General features: G+C 37.5%; 1 pseudogene; it reads left to right on the top strand.

Moving 5' to 3' along the window:
* Positions 1 to 11355: 11355 nt before the first annotated feature.
* LOC149233647 (uncharacterized) lies at positions 11356 to 11919 on the top strand (annotated as a pseudogene).
* Positions 11920 to 13237: the final 1318 nt, after the last annotated feature.

The following is a 13237-nucleotide window of genomic DNA, read 5'->3' as shown; positions in this document are numbered from 1 at the left end:
TGTTAAGGTATTGGGGATCTAAGTCATAGCGTGGTTATGACGCTAAGAATCTTTAAAACAAAGAGATTATGATGGTAGTCGGATTCGAACTCTGTAATTGCTGCTACACTAGTGCACTGAACATCCGTGAATGAATGAGGCTGGGAGTGTACGTGGTAGACCAGTAGATTTATATATAAAGAATGCGCGAGGATTTTTTTTAGACGGCTGGGCTGGCCGCTTAAACAACAACGTACGTGGAAGGATTTTCTGAATTTTTAGGCTACACTCTTTCAGAATCTGATTTGATCACTGAATTTGATTTTGTGAGCGCCTCACTTTCAATTTCATCAAGTATGAGATGACATGGTCACATATCAATTTGTCTTTGTTCATGTTCATATGAGTTGGTAGACGACCGAAATTTAATTTCCCGACTTGACTATTTATTTGACGCAATATGTGCTCATAGGAGTTGGTAGACGACCGAAATTTAATTTCCCGACTTGACTATTTATTTGATGCAATATGTGCGTAGCTCCCTGAGGCAGATTTTTTGATTTATGGTTTGATTTTTTTATGATGGAAATAGATTCAGCACCATTAAAAACTTTTGGGGCTCCCAAAATATTGGGGCTCTCAAAATCTTGAAATTTGACAACTATAATCAATATTTTTAAAAATTTATTTCTTAAATAATGTTGATATAAATATTTATAGAGTTAAACATTATAGAATATATTTCTCAAACCTCAACTAATAGGTATTCAAAAGAAAATGGATTGCTTATTAATATTAATCTTAATAGATAAAGATTAAATTGATAGGAAAGATCTTGGTATTTGGGACGAACGGAAGCGGGAAGCGGGTAGAGCAGACGATCGGAAGAACAGGGTCGAGGGTGTCTGCGTGCGGCCTTCTCCATGGACGGGGGTCGAGGAGGGAGCTCCCCTCCCTCCTTCAGAGAGGTGGTAGTTAACAGGGGCAAGAATCCCCCAGAATCAAGCAGAGGCAGCAAGATGGAAGGAGGAAAAAACAGGGAAGAGGATACAGAAGGTAACAAGAAGAAGGAGAATGAAGACACAAAAGACAAGGAGGATGATGTTAAAAAACAGGGAACAAAAGACAACAAACAAAAAGGCCCTTGCAAAACCTAAAGCTGAAATCACGCCCAGAGTAATCTTAAATAATCCAGAGCTGCAGGCCCACAAGGAGAACATGTAGACTTACGCTATCATTTGCAAGTTCATGGGACTATGCCCCACAGAAAAGGCTTTACAAACATGGATCAGATACCAGTGGAAACCTAAAGGAAGCATAGGTCTTCATCTAGGATCCAAGGGTTTTTTCACTGTGGTGTTTACTAACATTGAGGACAAAGACAGAGTGTTTGAAGGTGGGCCCTACTTCTATGTAGCAGTAGGGCTCTACATGCGGCCGTGGATGATGAACTTCATGCCAGAGCGAGAAACCTTTACCTCCGTCCCGGTTTGGGTAAGACTCTATTCGCTACCTCTGGATTACTGGCAAATAGAATCACTAACAGCCATAGGCAATAAATTAGGAAGGTATGTTAAAACTTCTGAAGCTACAAGAAGAGGCAAATACACCTCCTTTTCCAGGATCTGTGTAGAGATGGACCTATCTGGAGCACTTCCGGACGAGGTCATTCTGGAGGTTCATGATGAGGAATGGGTACAGACTGTCGATTATGAGCATATTCCTTTTAGATGCCGAAAATGTCATGAACACGGACACCTTCTTAGAGACTGCCCTCTCAGCAAGGTAGAGAACAAAAGTAAACCCACCACAATGAAAGAATCAGATGGATTTCACAAGGTAGCTCATAAAGGAAAAAATGGAAAAAAAGGGCCAAATCAAATCCCAAGAGATGACCAAAAAGGGAGGCCGAATCAGTTCCATGTTCTTGAAGAGGAGGAAGATACAACAGGTGAAAACCAAGGAATGAAGAAGGGAAATGATAAGCAGGAAAAGGAAAAAGATCAGGATCAAGAAAAGGTAAAGGAAAAACAAAAAGGGATAATGATAAGTGAATTAGAAATGGACATGGATCAGGAAATGACTCAGAGCGAGATGGCACTGGAAGACAATGAGTTACAAGAGATTATTGACAGAGAAAACCCAGATCTAGAAGGGTTCTTGAGTAAGGGAACAGCGGGTGGGGTAGAATCTCTACAACAAGAAGAATGCAATCGAATAAAGCAGTTATTCTTATGGAAAGCACAGGCAAAGAGCTTGGCAGAAAATAACGGTGTTGAAAGATCGGGCAATCAGGGAAGAAAAGCAGTAAAATCAACCCCAGAATTAGCTCCAAGAAACCTCGGAAAAAAAAAAGAGGAAGAAAAAAGCAGAACGAGCTTTTAATGGAATGTGGAAAGCTCATGATAGACTCAGGTAAGATGAAAGATCTAACCAGTTACTCCTTCACCAATTTGTAATTATGAAGTTCACAACTTGGAACGTAAGAGGTCTAGGAAGCAAAAGGAAACAGAGATTGTTGAATAATAGAATGAAACAGGTAGCCCCGGACATAATTTTTGTCCAAGAAACAAAATGCTCTGTGCAAAAAATAAGACAAATCCATAGCAGGTGGCTCAGCAGATACGAGTTTATAGAAATCAAAGCAGAAAAGACAGCAGGGGGCATCCTCATCCTTTGGAACCCCCAAAAGATAGATATTATGGATGCGGAGGCATCAAGAAATTATTTATCAGTTGTCATACAGCCTGAAGGAGATAGGGACAAATATCTTGTAACAAATGTTTATGGCCCTCAAAGGTTAGATGACAAAATCAAGTTTATTGATTGATTAGTGGACCTCCGGAGCAGATTCGCAGGGATATCGTGGGTTATAGGAGGAGATTTCAACATGATCAAATCTATCTTGGAGAAAAAAGGAGGGACAAGAGCACTTTACAAATATTCCTTAGCTTTTCTTTGTTTTTCAGAAAACATGAAGCTTGTGGACATTGAGACAAGCAATGGTTTGTGCACTTGGAACAACAAAAGAGGAGGGGGTTCCCAAGTAGCTTCCAAGCTAGATAGGTTCATGATCTCTGAAGAGCTCCTGCTTCTTAACAAGGAAATAATAGCGGAAATTCTTCCTTTCGGAGGCTCAGATCACTGGCCTATTCAAATGGAGATCAAAGGCATTGGCATCCCAAGAAACAAACCGTTTAGGGGTGAAAATATGTGGCTATCACACTCGGATTTCATCAACAACATTGGAAAATGGTGGGCTGAAGACCTGCAGATTCAAGGATCTTCTATGTTCCTGCTACATAAAAGATTAAAACACATCAAACAGAAGCTAAAGGAATGGAACCAAAAGGAATTTGGCAATATTTTCACAAGAAAAAAGATTGTGGGAACCAAAATCCTTGAGCTCAATCAAGATTTGATCAAGAATGGCTTTGACAAAGACAAAAATAACCAAGCAGAGAAATACCACCAGGATTGGGAAATGTTGTGCAAACAAGAAGAAATTTTTTGGAAACAAAAATCTAGAGTTCTATGGCTAAAAGAAGGAGAACACAATACCAAATTTTTCCACATATCAACCATTGCGAACAGGACTCACAACAGGATCTCTTCGATCAAGGACAAGAATGGCCAACTGCATCAAGCACATGAGAAGATAGAAGCATTGTTAGTAAAGCATTTTAGGGACATTGCCAAGGAAAAATTTTGAGGAAGAGAACCTTTCATTAAGAATTTAATTAAACACATACCTAAATTGGTATCTAGAGAGGACAATGGTAACCTCAACAGACCTGTAACTGAAAAGGAGATCAGTGAGGTCCTCAAGGAAATGCAAAATGGCAAGGCACCAGGATCGGATGGATTTAATGTGGATTTCTTCAAAGCCTGCTGGGATATTTTTAAAAAGGATATTGTAGAGCTAGTCGAAGACTCCAGGCGAAACAAGACCATCTTAAAAGCTCTCAACACTTCCTTTATTTCCCTTATTCCAAAACAGGACAATGCTCAATCTCCAGAGAAATTTAGGCGTATCGCCTTATGCAATGTTGTCTACAAAATAATCTCCAAGGTGGTAGCCAACAGACTCAAACCCCTACTGCCCACTCTTATCTCCAAGGAACAAACAGGGTATGTTGAAGGAAGACAAATTCTGGACAACATAATACAAGCTCACGAGGTGGTTCACTCGTTAACTGCAAACAAGAGAGCAGGAATGATCATGCAACTAAATATAGCCAAAGCATATGACAAAGTGAATTGGTTATACATCAAAAAAGTGCTCACAGCGTTTGGTTTTGATCATAATTGGGTCAGATGGGTCATGGCCCTTGTAACTACGTCCAGCTTTTCAATTTTAGTGAATGGTTCTCCTTCGGAGCTTTTTTTCCCTTCCAGGGGTCTTAGACAGGGAGATCCGCTCTCTCCCTTTCTATTCATCCTCATGATGGAAGGGCTGGGGCAATCCATCAAGCATGCAAGAGTAACGGGAAGAATTCGTGGTCTCCAACTTATGGAGAATGGCCAAGTTCTAACTCATCAACAGTTTGTTGATGATACCATGTTACAGGGAATTCCTATAGTTAAAGAGGAACTTGCTTACAAAAATATTTTGGATGACTTTGCGAAAGCCTCAGGTATGGAAGTTAACCCCCAAATCAAAAGTATTTTTCTTTAACACTCATATTTCCATCCAGAAAAATGTTTCCAGAATATTAGGCTTTCAAAGAGATTCTCTTCCCTCCAAGTATTTGGGAGCTCCTCTTACAGCTAAACCCCGACACAAGAGCACATGGGATTCATTAATTACTAAAATGCAAGACAAGGTCAAGAAATCGACCAACAGATCCTTAAATCTAGCTGGTAGACTAGTTATTACTAAAGCAGTTCTCCAAGCTATCCCTATCTTCATGCTATCAGCCCTCCCAGCTCCATTAGGAATCTTGCAGCAATTTCGGAACATTCAACGAGATTTTATGTGGGGCAAAGAAGATACTAGGAAAAAATGGGCTTTATGTTGGAAATAATACTGAGAGGGGGGGGTGAATCAGTATTATCTAATCAATAAAACTTTTTCATTTTCATACTCAGATTCATATACGCTACTTCAGTTAAGTATACCCGCGTATATACGTGACTATGTTTATTGCAACTAGCGTATAACCATTAAACTCATGATTCAGTTATGTGATCTTCAATGGGTGCATCAGAACATTATTAGACATATTAACAGCCAACAGTAGCAGTAAAACAGATAGATCAACACACATAAGCAACACACATGAACACCATGATATAAGGTGGAAACCCAATGTGGGTGAAAACCACCTGCTGCAATTCGTTTCTATCTTCCTTTATTAAGAAACTTCTTTTACAATGTACTGGTGCAGTCCTTTACCAGCACGCAGGTTACAACTTGCAGAAGGCTACAACCTTCTCTCATTCTCCAGACTCTCCTGGAAGGGAGCTACAACCCCCTTTGCTCTTGTACTAGCTAAGATACTAGTACGTAGGCGCCGACCTACAATTTTCTCCTTTCCAGGTACCACGTTTCATACATTTTCATACTGGATACTCCTGAAGCACAATATTACAATCTGAAGGTCACGTTTCATCAAATTTTCATACTGGACCCATGACTATCATTGAAGCTCAAAACAATCACTACTACCATCATCAAACTCTGAATCACTGAAACCCTGTTAACAACACCGTCACCAGAACACAGATCAGACACAGAACTCTGTAATAACAATCAGACCCAACTGCAACTTCAAATATCATACTTTACAATGTATACGCTACTACGATGAATCAAACCTGTGTATATACGCGCTTATTCAAAAGGCCAACCCGCGTACAGATCTAAAAATATTTTCTTATAACTTTGCAGCTGTACCAGACATCAGTCATACTCATAACATTTATAGAACATTACTTGTGTCAGTATGCAGATCTAGAATAAGCATAATCAACCATATAAAGATAGTTCATTTCAAACCATTTGATCCCGATCTATCCTTAGATCTTGTTCTCCATCAACCAGTGAGATCCCTCCTTAGCTCAGATCAAGCAATGCATCATCAACCCATAACCTGTATACTGGATCTCATCCTTCATCAGATATTCAAGACTTTTTGGATGCCCTTACCTAATGATCTTCTTCTCCTTTTATAGTCTTAGGCCTTGCTCAATACCATGGTCCAAAACCATAATAAATCAATACCAAGAGCCCAATACTTGGGATCAACACACTTGTCGAGATACCATGGTCCAAAACCATAGGTTCAAATACCGAGGACTAACTACCACGGACCAAAAGTAAGCTTTCCGACATGTATGCGCTTTTCCGTGCATAAAACTGCGTGTATACCCTACTTGGTATATAGCGAACCTGCGTATATGCGACTTGGTATATAGTGAACCTGCTTGTATACCCTACTTGGTATATAGCGAACCTGCATATACGCGACTTGGTATATAGTGAACCTGCGTGTATACCCTACTTGGTATATAGTGAACCTGCGTATATACTCTTCTTTCTTCATTCTTTGTAGTCTGATCATCAATTCTTTGCTACTATCCTTCTGCACTATGATTTGTCATTAGTGTGATTTGCCATCAAGGACAACACTTGTGTCATAATGCCAAAAATCTCCCCCTTTGGACTTGATGGCAAAGCTAACTTGTCACACTTAGAACTTGATCTTCTTGTTCCTTTGAGTTGTCCTGCATCCCATGCATTTAGTCACATCTGTAGATTGATCTAGTTATATGTAAGTGAGATGTTCTTCTATGAGAGGGTTTCCATCAAGTACAACACATGCATCATAATGCCAACACTTTAGTCTCTTGGGAAAAGGTCTGCAAACCCAAGAACCAAGGAGGCCTGGGTTTAGACAACCTAGAGACTCTCAACAAGACACTAGGAGCCAAACGTTGGTGGAGGTGGGTTAAGGATCCCAAAGCTCAATGGGCAAGCATCTGGAAGGAAAAATATGCCAATGCCTAGCCAGATTCAGACCTCATATGTATGACAGGAACAGTGAAAGGCTCCCCCATATGGAACAAGGCCTGGGAGAACAAAGAAGTGGTGCAAAAAAATTATTTCTGGGAAATCAGAGAAGGAGAGAAGGCACGTTTCTGGGAAGACAGATGGAAGCAGGAACCAAATCTTCTAAAGGAAGAATTTTTAGGCCTCAAATAAGAGACTGATAGGAAATATTAGTAAAGGTGAAAGACTTTTGGGAGAACTCACACAATCATAATCCTTCAAAAGACTGCTAGATCAGAGAATAATTTTAGTAATGGAAGGGCATGATCAACTGAGATGGGGTAACAACAAAGAGGGCAACTTTAACATCAAGGAAGCTAAAGGTCTTCTCCTCGATGCAGAACCCCAAGCTCCTAATAAAATTTGGCAGAAGCTTTGGAAGCACAAAGGCTGGATGAAAATCAAACTTTTCATGTGGTTAGTTCACCACAGAAAAATTTTAACCTGGGACAACCTCAAAAAAATGGGCATGTTGGGACCCTCCAAATGTCAACTCTGTGAGATCCAAGAGGAGACTATAGAGAATCTTCTCAACAGCTGCATTTTTACTAACTGGATATGGGAATTTTTTGCCAACATCTTCAAACAGTATGATAGAGACAAAGAAAGTATAGCCAACGCTCTAAACAACTGGAGAAATTCTTTTTCAGATAATGAAATTCTCAACTGTGCTTGGAATCTTCTGCCGAGTTTCATCATTTGGAATGTGTGGAAGGAAAGGAATAAAAGAATATTCAAAGAGGAAAATTCCGCCTCTCTTAGCCTGGTGGAGCTGATAGTAAAACAAATAAAGGAGACAGTGGGCACCACGGTCAGGAACCTCCCCAAAAATCCTCCCTCAGTTGAAGACTTGAGAATCCTCCAGTTGTTAGACTTGCAAGGGCTTATTCCTCAAGGGCTAGACAGGACAGCAAGCTTGAGAGACAAGGGGGAAGAATTCTGGCATCCCCCCCTGAAGGTTTTCTAAAGTACAACATTGATGGAGCTTCCAAAGGCAACCCAGGAGAGGCTGGTTTTGGGGGAGCTCTAAGGGATGAAACAGGTAGCATTGTCTCCCTCTTCCATGGTCACTTAGGAAAAGCCACTAACAACATGGTAGAACTAATGGCATTGGAACAATGCTTAGAATTTTTGATTAAGAGTAATTGTCAAAATGTCATAATCGAAGCGGATTCAGAGTTAGTCATAAATGCCGCTAAAAGAATCAGTAATGGCACAGGGCCGGAAAAGGTCACAAAACACTGGAGGTTAACTAGATTCCTTTAGAGAATTCAAGTGCATCTGTAGAAACTTTGCACTCTCAGATTTATTCATGTGAGGAGAAAGGCCAACAAACTGGCTGACATCCTCGCCAACCAAGGTGCCAGCAGCAAGGACAACGCAATCTTAAGGAGGTGGAATTTAATGATGCAGAGTAACCTCCAAAAACTCTGTCATAACCAGGCAGAGGAGGACAAAGAAGAGTACAAACGCAGAATGACTGACCCCAATTAGCTAGGGTCAGCGGTTGGAGGTTTTTCACCTGGTGGGACAAAAAGGTTCTCAATGATAGGTAAGACGAGGGTGAAGGTAGAATGAACCAAGTTCAGGACTACTCCAAGTGACGGACATCAGAGCTTCCCGGGCCGCATTAAGCAGCATCAAAAACTTGCGCGACATCCCAATTTTACAGTGATGGTAGTCAAAACCGCCTCTCGGTGGTTTCACAAAGATCGCGCCACTCACAGATTAAAAGTGGTTTTGGTTTGTTCATAGCGATGCCATAGAAATCACGCCACGTGGTGGAGGGCCCGGTACGTAAACCACTTTCCCCGCGCCTTAAAGTTCGTTCACATCGGACATGCGATTTTCTGCTCTGCCGTCCGATGGTGCAAGATGAATCAACGCTCCGGATCCATCGAGCAGGTTGGTAGGGCCCGCGGGTTTGGTGGCGCTAGCGGTTTCACTATTATCACACCGCTTTTTTATGAAGAGTGGTTTTTGTTCATAGGCTGCGATACCATAGATTGTTTTACAGGCGAAGGGTCTGGCCTTTATACCACCCTCTCCACACCTTAAAGTTCGTCGACTTCTCGCACATGATATCTTGCTCGGTCGTCCGATCGCCCTTGGCGATCCGATGCTCAGAATTCATCGTGCTATTTGGCAAGGTCGGTTGGTGGGGTCCACGGGTTCGGCGAGCAGTTTTGTTGATGCGACACTTTGGAGTGTTGTTCGTTTGCGGGAGGCTGGTTTTTCCATCATTCGGGGGTCGCCTTTTCTTGGGGCCACGTGGCATAGTGGGCCTTTCGCTGAGTTTCAGCGATCAGGCCTTTAGTTTGATGGGTTTTGCCAAAAGTTTGTAATGTAAAATTTAGTTGTTTGATAGTAGCGGGGTGATGCTCTCCTTTGGCTTCATGCCCTTTGTTTCCCTGTAACCTCTTGGTGTTCAAGGTTCTTGTACATTTTGTAATTTTATTCTCGTTTTTATGAAATAGAAGGAACTACTCTTGCTTTAGCAAAAAAAAAAACTGATAGAAAATAAAAATAAAAATAACGTTATTAATTTAAAGAATTATAAAATACATTGAATTATAATTAGATTAAAAAAGAATAAAAACAATAAAAAATATATATATTAAGAAATTGTAAAATAATTTAATAAAATTAATTAAGAGAATTTGGGAAGGGGAATAGTAAAGAAGGATTAAATTAAATTAAATATATGAATTCAAACTTCTATGATCTATATCATGAATAATGAGAAACTTTTCCATAAAAATCACATGATAAAAAAATAAAAATAAAAAATAATGATAAAGAAATATTACATTAAATTAAATAATGAAATTAATTCCCATCGACAACAGCCATATAATGAATAATGAGAAAAAATTGCATAAAAATCACATCATCATTTAAAAAATAATAATAATAATAATAATGATAAAGAAAAATCACATTAAATTAAATAATGAAATTAATTCCTATCGACAACGACCCTATAAAGAACATCATCAAAACTAATCAAACAAATTAAGAACACATCCTTTCAAACTTTACCCATGTATTGACCGAGTGATTTGAGTGGGCACATTAACTAATCCAGGCATATATTGAAACAATTTATTTGATTGATTACTTGATTGATTTTCTTTGCCCGAACATCTTGCAAATTAAGAAATCTAAAAAAACACTTGTTTACCATTATTTTGCTAACATTTTTAATGATCCCATACTTCCGTAGAATTCGGAAACAAATGTTTTGCAGGGTTATGTATTGAAAACATGGAACAAGATGGCCTAACAATATTCATCTAATGTATAAAGTTGTCAATATTGAACATCTAATTAATTTAATGACCATTAATTTTCCATCAAGGTTTCTTTAAATTCTTTGACACAACATCTTAGGCAGTATCTTGTCACTATACATCTAGTAGATATTTGTCCAAGGGGCCAACGATTTGGCATCTCAGCATATCTTAAAAGAATATTGTTTAGGTTCTGGTCTTTTTTTAAATGCTCTCCTCAAATTTATGTTGGTTTAATAATTTTGTATTTAATTTCCATGGAATGGAGTTTATGCTCGACAAATCCTAAAAAACACTATTTAGGTGTTTTTTTAAAATGCTATGGTCTAATAATTTTATATTTATTTTCCCTAGCATGGAATTTACACTCAAAGTTTCTGTTGGTTTAATAATTTGGTATTTAGATTTGCAAAGACTAATAATAATGAATTAGTTTAGGTTCTTTTCTTTGTTGAAACACTCAACTTTTTTTTTGTTGATTTAATAACTTTCTCAATGCCTGAAACGAACCTTGTTGAATTTGTATCTGTGTACATTAGTATAGTTAGGTTAGACATCACATTCTATATGATAAAATAGTGGTGTTACACTATGCTTATGGCATTTAATTCCTTACAATGGTCAAAGGTAGGTGTATGAGACAAGGAAAGCTAGGATCCAAATTTGCTTTAGTATTGGCACTAACTCTCTTTTCAATTTTAAATTCCTCAAAGAAATTATGGAACTAACCCTGAACTAACTATGGCCTTCTTTCATGAATAGTAAGAGCATAGGGGATTTCCAATGACATTAAATTTGGTTTCAGGGTTTTAACTACCCATTTCCATCTCATCTCCATGATGTAGAGGGGATTAGAAAGGACCATGTGACTTTAATGGGGTACCGCAAATTCATCATATTTCTGTGGGATACTGGTTTTCAATATTTTAAGGCATCATTTTTTCATCAATATGATACATTTCTATGTGGATATGTTTTAATTCTATAATTTTAACATCTTTAGATCATGATCATTAAGATGTGTTTTCCATGTGGGCACATAGTTCTAAGGGACCTATAGACGAGATTGACAGGATTCTGAGAAAAGTCACAACAAGTGTGCATGTTACATCCTTGGACGACTTGGTGAATGTGAACTCATTGTACACAGTTGCAGCATTTGTTGGGATGTCAATGAAAACCCTTGGGAAGAGGAGCTTAGAAGACAATGGTGCTAGTGATGCAAGTGAGGACATTGTTAAGAACCTTTTGATATTTTAGGTGACATCATTTAATGCATTTCTATTTTCCATTTTGATTTCGCAGGGCTTGAAATTAGCAATCATAATAAGCAACAACAAAGAGCTTCATGAGACAGTGGAGGGTCACATCATCAACAAGCTATTGAGGCTTGGAATGCTTGCCTTGGTATTTCGATCTGTAATGGGATGCATATTCTTGATGTTGTTTATGGTGATCGTGATATAGATCAGATTGGGCATCATGTTCTGTGGGGTAAGCTCCACTATGAGGGCAACATTAACTTTGGTTGGTCTTGTTTCAACAACCTTGGCTATGTATATCTCTACAGTCATTTTTGCCTTCACTCATTAGTATTGAACTGCAATTTTAGTAATAAACCAGAAATGAATGAGATGTACATCGCCAAACCTCTCCAAGAAACTACGCCTGGAACACACATTCCTATTGGTCTGCTCTATTTGTAATATGAGTTTGCTCCATTTAAACCAAGAAGGTTTTCATTATTACAAGACAACCTTCAACAACTACTTACTCAGTTTTAACACAATGATTTACTAAAATATGCAATGATTTACTATCTGTTTTAATGCAGTGATTTAATAAAATCTATATAAATGTAGACAATTCTCCTTTAAATTTGCACCTATACATATAATTTTTTAATAACAAATTTTTACCTTTTTTTAACTATAATTTTTAGTAAAGTGTTGAGCTTGTAATCATGATTTACATATTTTTTACCTTTTGACCACATAGGGTAGTTAGGTAGTTAGCTTTATGCATTCAAGTTTTTTAATTGTATTTTATAATTATGATATTTGCCCACATAAATATTTTATTGATCAAAAGGATTAACATGTCATACATGCTCTCTGAAAATTATGATAGTGAGTTTCAATGAATCAATATTTATTAGTATCATGAGAAGCATGAAATAATATGGGATGGAGGAGAGTTGCGTGTGTTAATCAAATTTAAATTTAAATATATATATTTTTAGTTACTTTATCGTCCAAATTTTATTCATATGGATTCATATTTAAACAATAACCAAAGCATATTTAAAAATATTATTGCTATACAACTTAAATAATAATTATAAATTATGTTAATTAGCTAATTATTATAATAATAAAAATTTTGGTAAAGGTTCAGTAATTTTTTTTAGAAGAATAATATTTAAATGACTTTTTTTTTAAATATATTTTTTTATTTATTATAATATAAACTTTAAATTCTATGATGGAAGTTAGAAGGTGAAAAAAAGAAAGAGATAATGAACAGGGTACAATATTTTACATAAAATAAAATAATTCATAACACACCACGCTTTATGTTAAATTAAAATATATAAGCATTAAAACAAACATAAATATATTTTTCAATTGGGGTGTGGGTAATAGTTAGTTTTAATTAAAGTTGTGATCTAATGCATGACTTTTCATCTTCAAAGGTTGACCTTGCTAGTTTCAAAACTGCAAAACATATGACATACGTGTCTACAAATGCCTTTCTCATACAAATTTTCCAAATTAACAAACCTATAGGCATCTCTTTGCACATTTTGGGGCAATTGCTAGTTATAATTTAGTTGATATACGTTGATTGATGTTATTTTCATATGTTAATTGGTATATAAAAGATGGAAAATGTCTTCGTTATGAATCTA

Source organism: Pinus tabuliformis, chromosome J (assembly GCF_031772625.1).
Source record: "Pinus tabuliformis cultivar Carrire ecotype Pingquan chromosome J, CPIR1, whole genome shotgun sequence".
In the NCBI taxonomy this organism is placed as follows: Eukaryota; Viridiplantae; Streptophyta; class Pinopsida; order Pinales; family Pinaceae; genus Pinus; species Pinus tabuliformis.
Note: the sequence above shows the minus strand (reverse complement) of the source record. Positions and strands in the feature narration are given on the sequence as shown.